General features: G+C 42.1%; 1 protein-coding gene and 1 long non-coding RNA gene across 2 annotated transcripts in view; one reads left to right on the top strand and one right to left on the bottom strand.

The window, feature by feature from the left end:
* Window positions 1-14,750, bottom strand: part of ZFHX3 (zinc finger homeobox 3) — a 1,295,574-nt gene that overhangs the window by 869,369 nt on the left and 411,455 nt on the right. Inside the window, exon 6 of the mRNA XM_070613798.1 lies at window positions 4,688-4,777. The gene's annotated coding sequence lies outside the window, so the exon portion shown is untranslated. The remainder of the gene's footprint in view (window positions 1-4,687; window positions 4,778-14,750) is intronic.
* Window positions 2,984-9,682, top strand: LOC139082469 (uncharacterized). Its single transcript, XR_011538499.1, has 3 exons — window positions 2,984-4,892; window positions 5,921-6,083; window positions 9,177-9,682. It is a non-coding gene; the product is annotated as an uncharacterized lncRNA (long non-coding RNA).

The following is a 14,750-nucleotide window of genomic DNA, read 5'->3' as shown; positions in this document are numbered from 1 at the left end:
ACATAACCACTGAGGTTTTATTATAAAATACATTTCAAAATAATGGTTGCAAGTCTTGGAAGCAGAGAAGAAGATGAAAAAGAAGAAGTAAACAAGGCCTTTTTCTCCTACTAAATGATAAATTAAAAGCAGCACTTTGCTGTTCTGCCTCATTTATTATCGCATTGCACTCTCGCCGCCAGAGTTAAGGTTGTGTCAGCATTTCCATTATAAACCCTTATTTTCAAGGGTTTATAATTCAGCCATAAAAATTTGCTCCAGGCTGAAACTTGCCATGCAAAAGGTCTCATTGTAGGACCAAACTTTGGGACATATTTAGAGGAGGGATAATCGAGTTGGCTGGTCTGAGGATAAAAATGGGAACAAAAAATTGCCATCATTGCCGGCCCTTCTCTCAAATTTAGAAAGTGTCCTGGATCTTATGGAAACCTGAAACACCAAAAGGAGATGGAGAAAGGGAGTATAAATTTTTATTCTATTGTGAAAATAGTCATTATAGGCACAAGGTAGCACTAGATAGAGACACACACTGAAAGCCAACTTGCAGCATATACTGCCGCAGTTGCAATTTATACATTGCTACTGAGTTACAAAACTAGATCACATATCCAGGTGTCCGTTCTGTGGTTCGTTTTTATTTTACAACAACTCCTGTAAAACATGAGGGATGGACACATGTGACTCAGCCACAGAGAGCTCAGCATTTCTGACCTTGAACATTATTTTCTGTCATCCCTCCGCTCTTTCTACTTCAAAGGGTACAATCTGCAAAGTAGGTAGCTCCATGTTAGTGTCTCAACTCGAGAGTTCTAGATGCCTTTTTCTCTGGCATTGTTCTGCCTCTGTGTACACTTGAGTCCCAAATCTAAGCTTGATGGCCATATTCCAGTGGTGGTTGCCAATCTTCCTAAGTTTATATTCCTCACAAGTTAAATTGTATCCAAGATGTCATTAGACACACCCAGTTTACAAAGGGGGCTATTGAGTTTAGTGTGCCAGTAATGTTCAGCACAAATTATAAAACTCATTTCAAAACCAGAAAAACAATCTTGCATTGGCATTGTCCACAAGTCAGAACTGGAGAGGGCCCACATTCCTTACAAGTCTCGAGTTGCTTTTAGGTAACACATTTTAATCCTGGTTGAGCTGAGCTTCCACTCCAACATCTGCTTGGGCTGATAGAGCTTTGTGGGTTTAACTCCGGGACTTGAAGCCAAATGTACTGATCAGTGCTACTCAAACTTAAGTGTGCACCAGAATTACCCCACTACCAGAGTTTCTGATTCTGCAGGTCCTCAGCCAATAATGTGCATTTCTAACAAGCTCCCAGCCACTGCTGAGGCTGCTGGCCTGGGGACCAAACTTGAGAACCACTGGTGTAGAGCTTTCAAATGTGTATTAATGACAATAAATGGATGATGGTATAGTATTCTTAATGGAGTAGTATTCCAAAGTATTGTCTTCTCAGGGCTTTTCAAAGTATGTTAAAAGGAAGTCATTGGAGCTCGCAGAACCTTTGTGACGGTATAATGCTCCGTAGTTTACAGATGGGAGAATTACGGGCAAGAGCTTTGTCTAATACCAGGCAATAAATCAATAGCAGAGCCAGGACGACGAATCAAAATTCCAGACTCCTAATTCCACAGTCCAGGTGTGTTCTGACCTATGCTGGCCAATTGGTCATTCTTCATAATATTAAATACCAGCATGTGCTGGCCACAGATGATTTTAAATAGAATCATGATGTATTCAATATGCAGCATGCAAACTGACCATTTTTATAGCCATACGGCATAAAGATCTACTTTATACATTCACCTACTTTTATTTCAGTAATTGTAAAGTATACCTTAATGAATATGGGGAAATGGGCTCTTATTTCCAGGGGTGGTAGCCATGTGTGTTTTATGTCATCACAAGAAAATATATCAAGAAAAATTCTCCAAAAATAGCTAGGCAGCAATAAGCATCATCTTATCTCACTAAAGCAACCAAGAAAGGAGCTGGCAATACTAAATCACAGAAATAATGTGAGGGGGAAAAGAAAAAGACAACTGTGGACAAAATAAGAAGGGAAAGTTTTATTAATTCTAAATACGCTTTCCCCATTGGGTTTACACACTAGCATTTGTCCTAATAGATTCCAGATGTTCAGCCGTCCTGTAAGTAGCTACCTAGGATAAAACAGTAGCTTGCCTCCTTTAAGTTAAGAAGGTGAAATTGTGGACCTCAGGGCTGATTTACAGTTTAGTTAAATCAGAGCCCACAGCATGAACGAATGGAGATCGGCAAGCAATGGGTGAAGGTGAAAATGGTTGTTAGAAAAGGCTGGCGGCTCAAGAGTTAATACCAACCTTTTCTTTGAATGCAGCCTTCTGTAGTAGCTAATGAAGGTAATGAAATATGACATGTAGTTTGGCCCTTGACCATGGAGTGCACCCCCCTCCCCTCTGTGCTGCGAACAAAGCCAAAACAGATGTAGCGACTTCTGTATGGTTTGGGGTTGACGTTTGTTACACAGAGCAGGTCACCATGTACATTCCCAGAACGTTCGCTTCTGACACACGCGGCATTATCTGAGAAAGATGCTGCCTTTGTTTGCGAGGTAGGGAGAGAGGGGAGGGACAGAGTGAGCAGACAGGGGGACTTGAGCCTCTATGAAATTAAGCCAAATTCCCCTCCTGTTCTTCTCTGGTTCTCGGCCATCACGCTCCTGCCTATTTCCTCCTCCTGACCCTCTGGAAACTGGAAAAACAAAAAAGCATTCTGTCCTTTAGGGAGAATAAAGAAGCAGCTTTCCTTCAGCAAGGAGCTTTCCATAACGCTGGATTTTGTCGAAAAAAGTATCCCTGTATGTTGACCATTAACCAGTCTTTTAACATTAAAAGAAAGGGAGCAATAATGGGTATGTGGGACCCAAGGATGCTCTGGATTCTTATTTCTGAAAGTCACCTATATCAGTCACAATAGATAATGAGAAGGCAGAATCTCCTTGGCAAACATCAACATTCTAGATTTTTGGAGTAATGTCAGTATCTGTGCCTGGCATCTCCATGCAAGCGGACAGGTCTCAAATGAATATATTCTTCTTGCAGTAAAAAGCCCTTGGCTTGGCTATGCTGCTGATACTAATTGCAGCTGTGCTGTATCTAGCTTCTTCACTCTTGAGGGCCACTGGACTATTTGTGTGATTTTTTTTCCCCTAGGGATCTCACTTAAGTGGTTTTCTTTAAAGAAAATTTCATCAAGTCTTGGGCTAATACAGCATCTATTCTTTCCAAAGGATCAGACCTTCAGCAAAGTTAGGTGAAAAAGAAGAGGAAGAGGAAGAGGAGGAGGAAGAGTCTTGACAATTGATAGCCTGTTTCAAATGCTATTTATCATTCTCAGCAGAAACACTGACATGTGCCTTTTGAAAGGGGATACTGTACCTTTAACCTTGAATCTGAACGCATTCTTAATTTGGGATGCAAGCTGAGGTTCAAAAACGGATAGCCTTTGGGTGGTGGTTGGGGGGAGGGGGTGTGGCTGGATTTATTTATGAGACGTGTGGAAAATTTTGACATCACATGCTAGAGCCATTATTCACATGTTACATGACACAAGATTGGCCTTTTTAATGCAGCAACATCACATAAAAAATTTGATTTTGTTCTCTGACAGCAGGCTGGTTCTGCTGCTCACCCACCTCCCCCTCGCCCTGAAATGTAATCTTTTTAGGTTAAAGGCCACAGGAAAGTGATTTAAGTAGGCTACAGTTTTCATCAGACCCCAGAAAGCTGCATTTGGACCAAGCTCCCTCATTAACAGCAAGCTGCAGGAGGGTGGGGATCCAGGGCTGGATGAGAAGCAGTGTCTTCAGTAACGGGGCCCCCAGCCGCCCTTGAGCTCCTCTCAGCCCTTCAACCCCACAGCTGTTTCCTGATGGCTGGGGAAGAAACTGGTGGGGACTCAGAGCTGCTCATCAATTTTAAGAAACATCCACTTCTGAGGCCTCCTAGCCCAACCCTTTCTCCAATCATGCAGAGACATCTGAGGCCTAAGAAGAATCAGACCTGGAGGGTGAAAGACACCCAACACCTTTAGGTTGTATCATCCTTGATTCAAAGTGTTCTCACTCCCATGATTGCATTTTAAGACCACAGGTCAATCCTGGGAGGTGCAGGGATCCCACTTTGCGAATGGGAACTGAGGCTCTGAGAGAGTGGCCTGTCTAAGGTCAGACACATACAAGTGGCCGGATATATGAGCTGAACCCAAGCCTTCTGACCCGAAAGCTTCTCATCTTTCCTCTTTAGCCAATGATTCTATACCCTTTCTGCATCCGGCAGAAGTCTGTGAAGGGCCAAGAACCTTACTGGGTACTTTTATCTCATTTAAACAGAGTTAATATATTGCACAGAAATTTCTGTGATCGAACATCCCACATCCAGACCTTGTGCCTTTCATGTCGGAATAATGTCATGGAGTACAAAGGTTCTGAGTTCAGTTCCTAGGCAAATGAAGAGAGGCTGCCTCCATGCTCTTCGTCACAAAAAATATCCAGTATCTAAAACTCTTGCTTTCCCATGCTGTTACAAACACACCCAGGACTGAGTGGCTACATTTTTACTGGCAACAGAAGAGTAAGTCCAGTGAAGAGCAAGCTCAATGCTTGGAATAAGCACTGGCTCGAGTGAACACATACCCCAAGCTGAATCCTCTGGGTGTCAGGAGCTGCTGGCCAAGGACCAGTGGGAGTAGGGAGAGGCTGCAGGCTCTGACCGCAGTGAGGAGTCTGGGAGGAAGAGAAGACATCTTGAGCATCTGGCTTTGCTACACCCGGAAAACTCTACCCAGAGTCCAGAGACCATCCCCACGACTTTGCTTTATCTGGAAATCTCATTGCTTAAGTAAGCAGTTTCCTTCTCTTCGTTTTGAGGACCCACCTGCTAAGGTGGCCAAGGCAGTCTGTTGAGCTTATATTGTCACATCCGGGGTTAAGATCTGAGACACAATCTGAAGCAAGTTGCAAATCAGAGACAGTCTGCACAGGTGTTTGATGAGCATGGAAATGCAGACCTGGTTGGTGAGAGGTAAAAGGAACAGAGAATCTTTCAATGTTATTAAAACCTCAATCACGCCTACCAAGGCTGACACGATGTGCGAGGTGTCCTGTAAGATCTTAAAGAGCAGAGGTCACTGCCACTTCTGCTGAGCTTCCAGAATGACCCGTCCCCTGTTTGATATTGATAATTAATCCCTTAACTAACCCAGAACTCCATTAGGAATTTCATTCTTTGAAAACAAATGTTAAAAAGTGTGAGTTAAGAGATTCTTCTGAATATGATTGAAGTGCAAGCCTGCCTGTGGACAGGGAGATGGACCAGATGACCTCTCCTGCTTCTCATCAGGTTTGCCTTGTGATGCTGATACAGGCTGGACCCTCTGAAACTGCCAATATTTGAATGTTTTTGATCTACAAAATCGGCAAATTCATAGGGTTCAACCTAATTTATCTCCGAGTTTGGTAAATAAACAAGTGTAACATACAGTCCTTGCATGAATCACAGCAAATGGAGAACAGAACAGCTTGGAGCATTATTTCCAGAAAGACACGTTATATAATGTCATGAGCATATTATATAACAGGTATCTAATTTTCTTTTGCCTCTAGAATGCAAAGAATAGCAATATTTTTTCTTTATTATCCATGCTCAGAAAAAAAAGAGCAACAACTACAAAATATTCCCAAACCATTAAAGGTTTTGCATAGTCATTGTCAATTTAGGGATGAGGATGAGATCTAAAAGACAAGCAGAGAGACTTGGAAGTAACAAGTCAACAAAACTCTAGATGTCCCTACAATATAAAAAAACAATATTGCTGTAAGCAAAGAAATTAACCAGTCTCCTCCTATTCTCACTGTTCCTTCTTACAGCCCATCATCCAAGGAAAACAGCCCAGGCAGTGGAAAATTACAGTTTTCCAATAAGAGAGACCAACCACAGCTCTGTCGCCTTCATTTCAGAACAAGCATACATGTCACACGGGAAGAGAAATGCCGGCAGGATCTAGAAGTTGCCCGATACCATTGAAAAGAGGTAAGGACCTGACACAGCTATAAACTTTCAAGGGTCTTGGAAGGCTGTGGTCACCTCTACATATCCTAGTAATTGGAGTGCATGGCAGCACATCAGCAGGCCAAGGTCAGCCAGAGGTCACAGCACCTCTGTTCATGGGTTCCATAATGGTCCAGATAATGCATTCTTGGGAGAGAGAGTGTAGACAACTACATAAAGAGATGGCAAAGAGGACCAAAAACTGGCTTACTGCTTATTCGTGAAATTCTGTGGGTAAAATAATTTTAACCCTTGTCTTGCTGGACCTGTAATATGTCCTTGATCCTGTCTGATGAAGAGTTTCCTGGTTGAAGAAATGTTACATAGAAACCACTGTCTATGCAGGCCGGCTGAAGCAGCCAGTGGAGAGAGAGAAGTAGTCAAATTTTAAAGAACCAGATCATGCATTTGACGTGCCCTCATGACCTGCCCTACAAGGCCACAGCCTTCGCTGAACAGTGTTTCTGGAACTCCAGAAAGTGACAAAGGCTAGGGAACCAGAGGCCCACCTGAGGCTGCTGGTTGAATATTTACGTCAGAAAGCAGAAAGTCAGGGGTCGGGCCCCATGGCCAAGTGGTTAAAGTTCCACATGCTCCACTTCCGTGGTCCAGGCTTGCAAACTTGGATCCTGGGCTTGGACCTACTCCAGCTGTCAGTGATGCTGTGGAGGCATTCCACATACACAGTAGAGGAAGACTAGCACAGATGTTAGCTCAGGGCTAGTATTCCTCAAGCCAAAACAGAGGAAGATTGGCAATGGATGTTAGCTCAGGTCTAATCTTCCTCATCAAAAAAAAAAGCAGAAAGTCAGTTCCTCAGAGTTTAAGGCCCAGGGAGGCTAGCGGCAAATATAAATAAAAAATGGCTGACATTTTCAAGCCTGATGCATTGTGTGACAATGAAACACAGAATCCAACCAATGCAGAGGTATGGACTAGAATAGAATTATTCCTACACTGATATGATGGAGAAAGCTCTGGAAAAGTCAGGGAGCCTGTGCTCTCTTCCTGGCTATTTATGACGCTCAGTTTCAACATCTGAAAATTAGCATAATAGGAATTAGCATAATAGATAAAATATGCTAATGTAGAGGTAGAGAATTCTGAAAACTTGAAAACTTTCCATAACTGTAAGGTATTAATATCACTGTAATCACTACTAAAATGTTGAGACCAATTGGACATCCAAGACTGGGTTCTCTAGTTTGTCGTTTTAATGATCATTTATGTAGTAGGTTGGAAAACATGGCCTCAGCTGGCATCAGAATTCCTCTTAGGGAGGGAATCTTCTTTTTAAGAAAAATACCTTTGATAAGGTGCTTAGGGGGAAGGTGAGAACTTGAGGGCATGTGTCAGAAGAAAATAAAGTAGCTAAACTGAAATGCATTTAAAAGGGCCGGAGTTGGGAAGGGGGGAGGGGGAAGCGAGTGAGGAAAGAAGAAAGGAGGAGGGAAGAGAGTTCTGCAAAAACATAGGAAATGGGAACCTGAGTTGAAAAGGGGGCCAGATGGTGATACTTAACTGTTCCTGCCCTACCAAACTTCAGTAGTCTTCTATACACATGCACAAGTGCACACACACACACACACACACACCCCCGCGTGAGTGGTTTGTCTAAAGGAAATTAGAAGATGGCGAGCTTCTCAGCTGTATTCTATGCCACAGATGACAGAAGGGCATCAAGACAATTTCCAAGATGAACTGATTCAGCAGAAGCAGGAGCCTGGAGGCCAGAGGTAACCACAAGGATGCTTAAGCCCTTTGGAAATCTGCAGAAGCATCATAAAGGGCATTATATCTTCATAGGACATATTTGCAGGGGGTGGGGGCTTAGACATTTTATCTAGAGATTTTTGGAGACTAAAACCCTGTCTGATGTCTGAGTTGCAAATGGTCTGCTAACATCAAGTAATCAAAAATATATTCCTAGAATAAAGCAAACTCTCCCTCTGACCAATGCCCCCCAAAGGGAGGCGCTCCAGGCACCAAATGTCTTCAAACCTTCCCCTGAATCTGATGTGTCTATTCAAAATTTGTGGTGGAATACAGAAGCACACCCATCTCTGGACCTATGGGAAATGCTGTGCTACTCCAGAGGCAACCAGGAGAGGTGGGAATGCTTGTCTTTTCTTATAGGAGTCTTGGATCTGCACCCACCACTCAGGCAGTCTTGCAAGACATACCGCCTCTCTGACCCCCAGTCTCTTTATTTAAAAATGTGATGACTAATAGCTACTTCAAAGGGCTGAAATGATGATTATATAATACCTATAACAGTGTTGTTAAAAATGGTCAAATACTATGCAAGTGTAAAAATGAGGTACATCTTCTGTAAAAGCCCATAGAAGAATTCCTGAATAGGCCCATATTGTGAGAGCAAACATCAAGCATTTAGGGTGTGGTTCTAAAGCATCTAGATAGAGAGCTGAAATTGTGGCAGGTTTCTTTGACCTTCCCTTTGGGAGAGCATTCTCATTCACAAAGATGGAGAAGGGAGAAAGGATGCTCATTTTGCTTGGGAAGTTGGTACCCAGGCTCCTCATGTACCTGTTGCTCCCGTGGATCCCCTTGAGAAAGTTAAGACTCCACACAGGAGTCTTTCTTCCCAAAGGGAGAAAGTTACCTCTTCCCTTTGTCTCAGGAAGAAAAGGGATGCAGGACAGAATCCCAATTTGGGCTACCATTCTGCCTTGAAACCTCTCCAGCAGATTAGAAAATGGGGAAGGACAAACTCCAAAGGGGATCTTCTGTCTCCAGGTTTTGAAACTGCTCCCAGCTAATGTGTAAAGGAGGTGGGAGGGGAAAAGAATTTCATTTTCCTTATTAAAAAAATCACAAGACCCAATATGGATTTTTGCCCTTCGTTACCAAACATTTGCAACAATAACAACAACAGCAAAAACTTAGTGCAGAAATCATCAGTGAGAGGATTAGTACAGCCTCATAAGTCACATGAACATGCTTACTAGGGGCTGTGATGGTGGTGCAAGTGAGCTCTTTATTGGCTCACAAATTATTATTGTAATTTATTGTCTGCTTCTTTTCTTTTTCTTCCTCTTTCTCCCTGTTCTGAAGACTGTCCACAAATTCTATTCATGCCAGTTAAAATCAAAATAATGAAACATCAGGGCTCCTCCAGGACTGCAGCCCCGGGTGCTTTCTCAGCTGACTTCACATCTCACATGACCACAACCATGTCATCCATGAGCTGCCTGCCTCCAGCTGCCCCCGGGTACCTGATCGGAAATCAGGCAGCATCTTCTGGGCTGAAGTCCGTGCTACATCTACAGCAGAAGGAGAAAAAGTAACCGTTCTCCCCTGGGAAAGCAGGCCACAGGGAAGGGACACTTTGCTTTCTGAAGATGCTTTCTGACACACTGACTCCATAAAAGGCCAATCAGCTAGTGTGTCTCATTCTTCGGCCACTTGCCAGCCCTGGCAGTTTTAAACCCAGGGCTTCTCCCTTCAGAGTGCAATAACTACAGTCTCCTAATAATGAACAAAACCAACATTAGTGACACTGCCTGGAAATGAATGTTACCACTTAGATTCTAATAAAAGAGAAGTTGGAACAAGCTGTACCAGGTGCCTTTTATTTGTATTCATATTCAATTATATAGCATGTTTTTAGTGGAATTGTTAAAAAGGGATTTGTTTATTGTCAGTGGGCTGCATCTTTTATCCCCACTGGTAAAACACAATCTTAGCCACTTGCTCAGGCCCCTACTTCTGGTACCTTGACAATTCAAATCAGTTCAATATGATTCCACAAATATTTATTGAGCCCCTAGCAATGGCCAATACTTATTTCCTGAATGAATAAACAAGATAAGATAATCCTTCTTAGCTGGGAGGCAGGTTAAAGGGGTACATGTGAGTGTGGCAACAGATCCTGTCCCCCAATAGATGCTGGTCCCTGCAAAGAGTTGGCCTTCAATCTTTACTATTCACTGACAAAATTACTCCTGCAACTAACCGCATCAACCAGGAGGGACATAAGGCAGTATAGAGAGGCTAGACCAGAAAATCAGGGCATATGAATTCAACTTTCACACTGCTGCTAATGATTGCTCTAATTTGGGGCACATCACTTCATTTTCCTATGTTTCCATTTCCACAGCTAAAAATGGGTAGAGAGGTCCAGATGATGTTCTTGCTCTAAACTACCTTTAAGAGTTCTAGAAATGGTCAGCGTCCCTCTGATTTGGTCATACATATGCTGCTGGGTCTATCTGACCCCGCTTTTATTTACCAGACTCCACATATAAATCCTGTTATCGTTGTGTCTGTGGTTGTCATAAATCCACAAACACTGTTAGTATACATCAATGAGCTATGAGACTTGAGCATGTCCATTTTACTTTTCTCTGTCTCAGTTGTCTTGCCTAAAGTTTCTTATAGCTCTGACCTTCTGGCTTTCTCTTAATAGCTCAGTCACAAGGACAGGGAAAACGTGTATGAAAATCTACACATTCATATCCAACCCCATCATCAGAAAAACAGCTCACCTAAAAGCCTGCGTCCTTCTGAAGTCACCCTTGTTTATGAAGGACAGGACATTAGTCCTGTCAAGGGGAACAAATGACTCAGTTACCCTGGTGACATGCTAAAGTCCTCAAAGACCAGGACAATGGAAACTACTTCCTAATGATACGTTAGATGCAAAACCAATGGCGTATTTTAGTTAAATTGATTCTGTATAAAATCCAACTCCCAGGATGATGCACCAAAGGGTCAGAGATATTAGGCAATTCTGACGACCCCTTCAGGGAAGAGGGCCAAAGAGAGACAAAGCAAAGGTAATCAGATACAATTCCACAGGGAAGAGGTGAGTTAGTGGGCTCTATGCCAAACTGGTATTTTGCTATGGATGTTTCCCAGGATGAGAAATGGCCTTGAGATGTTAGGAAATGCTAAGTTGTCTTTTAATGACCACTACTTTCAATATTCTCACTTTGTGGTTCAGAGAATCCCAAACATTTTCTAGCAGAAGTATCCTAGGCATTGATGATACGATACGAGATCTATGGTCAGCAGGTAAATCTATGATAAAATCGAGTAGAAGAGTGGGAAGGAAATGCTAAAGCACATGGCATCTTTCTCTGAAGTACATGGCAGCACCAGACCCTGAAATGTCACATTGGAACCACAAAGCACCACCCATGTACATTGCTCTGCCCCAAAGACCCTAGTTTATCAAGCTCACAGTTTTAGTGAGCACCACATCCAAAAGGCCGAAGAGGGATGTTTTCTAAGCAAGACAAAAAAGGACAGAAATCATAAAAATAAGCGTGTATTTATATCTGCAAGATGATATATCTTGTATTCTTGTAATATGTGACCAACAAAGCATTATTATCTCTAATACACAAAGAGCTCCTATAAATCAATAAGAAAAAGAAAAACAGGCAAAGGGCTTGGACAGGAATTTAGGAACAGGAAAAGCAAATGTCCAACAAATGTAAGGAAGATGCCAACCCCAAGGATAGCCAGGTAAAATCAATTAAAGCAACAATGAAGTATCATTGTTGAGGTACCATTATTATCCTTGTCAACAAAACTTAAAAATATTGATGACATCCCGTGCTGGGCATTGTATCTGAGACAAAAGCACTCCCGTATATTTCTGAAGGAAATATGAATTGCTACAATATTTTGGAAGGTAATCAAGTGGTGCTCATTAAACAGTAAAAAGTCATTTACCTTTTGATGTAATAATCACATTATCAGAATCCATGAACAGAAATAAAAGCACGAATATATAAGAAAACATGTGTGAGGACGTTTATTTAAAAAACGAATATTATAGAAAAAATCTTGAGTCATCTAAATGTCTATGAATAGGAAAATGGGTGGCTACATTATGTTATACCTATTCTACAGAAAATTACAAACAAACTAAAAAGAACAAGATTTAGAAAGATGTTCATTACACATTAGTAAGTTTAACAAGTACATTTCAGAGTAATACATGTGATGTTATTTTTGTAAAATAAAGGGAAACTCTGTGTGTGTGTGTGTGTGTGTGTGTACAAAGATAATGGTATAGAAAGATATCCACCAAATTACTGAAAAGATTAATTACAAGGGGTAGTAGGAATGAGGAGGAAGAGTGGAACACTAGTTACTTTTTCTCCACACATATTTATATACCTCTATATTATGTGACTTGCTACAACAAGGATGTAATAAAACCACAGCAATAAAATAGAAATGCTAAAACAAACAACAACAAAGAGCTACACCACTTCTAGCAGCTTTTCCAGTAAGGATCTACAGATTTTACACCAATCAAAGATGGCCCCACGTTCCAGCATGGCACCCCTCACATGGCTGATACTCAGTAAATGTTTGTTGAGAGAATAAACATTCAACGTTCAAAAAGATTTATTGAATGTGGTTGAAAGAAGGTGTAATTTCAGGGTCCAAGGAAAGCTTTATCATCACCCCTCCCCTCTCCATCCTTTAAAAAACAACAGCTTAGTAACTGGAAAATTATTTCATATAATTTACAACCCTCAGAGGCCCATTGGAAGCTTCTAGCATCACAGCAAATGTGAGTCTCTTATTGAAAAATATGTGGGCCTTGTACAATGTCTGGGCCCACCTGGGAAAAATGCAGCTGCTTGTATTTCATTTGGGGGGAAAGAAAGTGAATTCTTCACCTTTCTGACATACTGCAACATCACTGCAAAGCCATTTTGAGTCCTTCTCTAAACTCTATGAAATCTTATAAGGCCAAAACACTAAACACACATACATACCCATATATTTCTATTTGTGGCTTCAATTCTTAAGTGAGTATACTTAATGTCAGCACATTATCTGCTGCTTCTCTGATATTGTGTTTGAGAAAATACCCTACCCCTAGCTCTATCATTGCACCTGTAAAACTTTTTCATAAATACCTGTTTAAATATCTGGTATCTGTCTATGTATCTATCTCCCTTTCAAGACTGTCAGCTCCTAGAAGGCAAGGACTAGGATACCTTCATCTTTACACACTGTAGGTGGTCAGTCACTGTGCATTGACTGGATGGACGAATGGAGAGAGAGGTAAAAGTCACTCTATTCATTCATTTATGCAACAAACTTTTTGAGCACCTATGATGTGCTGGGCACTGCTTAGTGGGGTTGGATATAGCTATGGACAAAAGAGTCAAAGTCCCTGACCCCAAGGAGTTTACACTCTAGTGGGCGGTGGGGGGCAGACAATAATCAATGCATGTGTAACATAACATCCAGTGGAGTGTGAAAAAAAGTATAGCACAGTAAGGAAACAGAGGGTGACAGGGAAACTTCTTTAGCTTGGGTGGTCAGAGAAGGCCTCTCTGAGAAGGTGACATGTAATGAGAGACTTGATTGAAATGAGGGAGTGTATCAGCCATGCATACACCTGGAATAGAATATTCTGAGCAGAGGGAACAGCAAGTGCAAAGACCCTGAGATAGGAACATGATCAGCATATTTGAAGAACAACAAGGCAGCCCATGTGATCACAGCACAGTAAGAGAAAGAGAGACTAGAGTGGGGGCAGGGCCAGACATTGAAAGGTCCTGAGGCCATGGCTTTTGTTCATCTGGGTACATGGGGGCTTAGACAGAAACATGGAGCAAAGCTGGTTGGCCCTCATGCAGGGGCACAGCCAGGTTTTCACAAGATGGGTAAGCTTAGGGGCAGGGGTGGGGTAGTTCTCAGCCTATAACACTGGCCAGTGACGTGAGAGGGAACACATAGAAGGGGCCACACAGGGACATCCTGCTGTAAGGTCCAAGGCCTCATCCCAACACTTTGAGCACACTGACCTTGGCTTCCTCATTGCTTCTCCCTTTTCATCATCATCTTGACAACCTTCACGTAAAATGTTACACCTTTTAAACACTAATGAAAGATGCCACTTTTGGAAAGTGAGACTGAGAGGAGAAATCACTCCCGACCTACCTCTCCAAGCGCCCTCCAGCTTCAGCATTGCCCTGACCCTCTGTTGGGGTTTTACTGGCTCTGGACTAGAAGGAATCCATCATGCTGTCAGCAGATTTGAGCCTTGCCTGAGTGAATGGCAGCATTCCATCCAATTCCATCCACCATGTGATGGTGCAAGAAGGATGGAGGAAATGGTGCTGAGCTTCTCGTCTAGGAAAGGATTCGACAAGAGCAAAGTAACTGTAATAGAAAGCAGGATGTGAAGAAAAATGTAATGGGTACAAATAAGTACTGTGAATTCAGAAAGAAAGTGGTTATGTCCATTGGGCACCTTCAGGTGAGGAAGCAGGGATGGCTGGCATTCAAGATGCAGGTGCTGATGTTATCACAGAAGAGTATCAAAAGCTGAATTATGTGCATACATAGTCTTCCATTATTATACAAATCTGTTCTGCCCAAATGTGACACAAGTCCATCTGACCACCAATACCCTTTGACTGATCCCCCTCTCCCCTTTCTTTTCTCAGCCCAAGAGCATTCAGATACATTGATATCCAAATTCAGGAAAAAATGCAGATATATGTTTTGGAAATATCTATAACCATCAAACTAATGGCACCAATATAACCTGTTAAATGCTGCTAAAAACTATCCACTTTCTAAAGTAAGATGTCTCACCCACCCACTCAGGACTCTAGCATCTCATTTTCTTTCCAACATACCTTT

Source organism: Equus przewalskii, chromosome 3 (genome assembly GCF_037783145.1).
Source record: "Equus przewalskii isolate Varuska chromosome 3, EquPr2, whole genome shotgun sequence".
NCBI lineage: Eukaryota > Metazoa > Chordata > Mammalia > Perissodactyla > Equidae > Equus > Equus przewalskii.
This window is presented reverse-complemented; position numbering and strand designations above follow the sequence as displayed.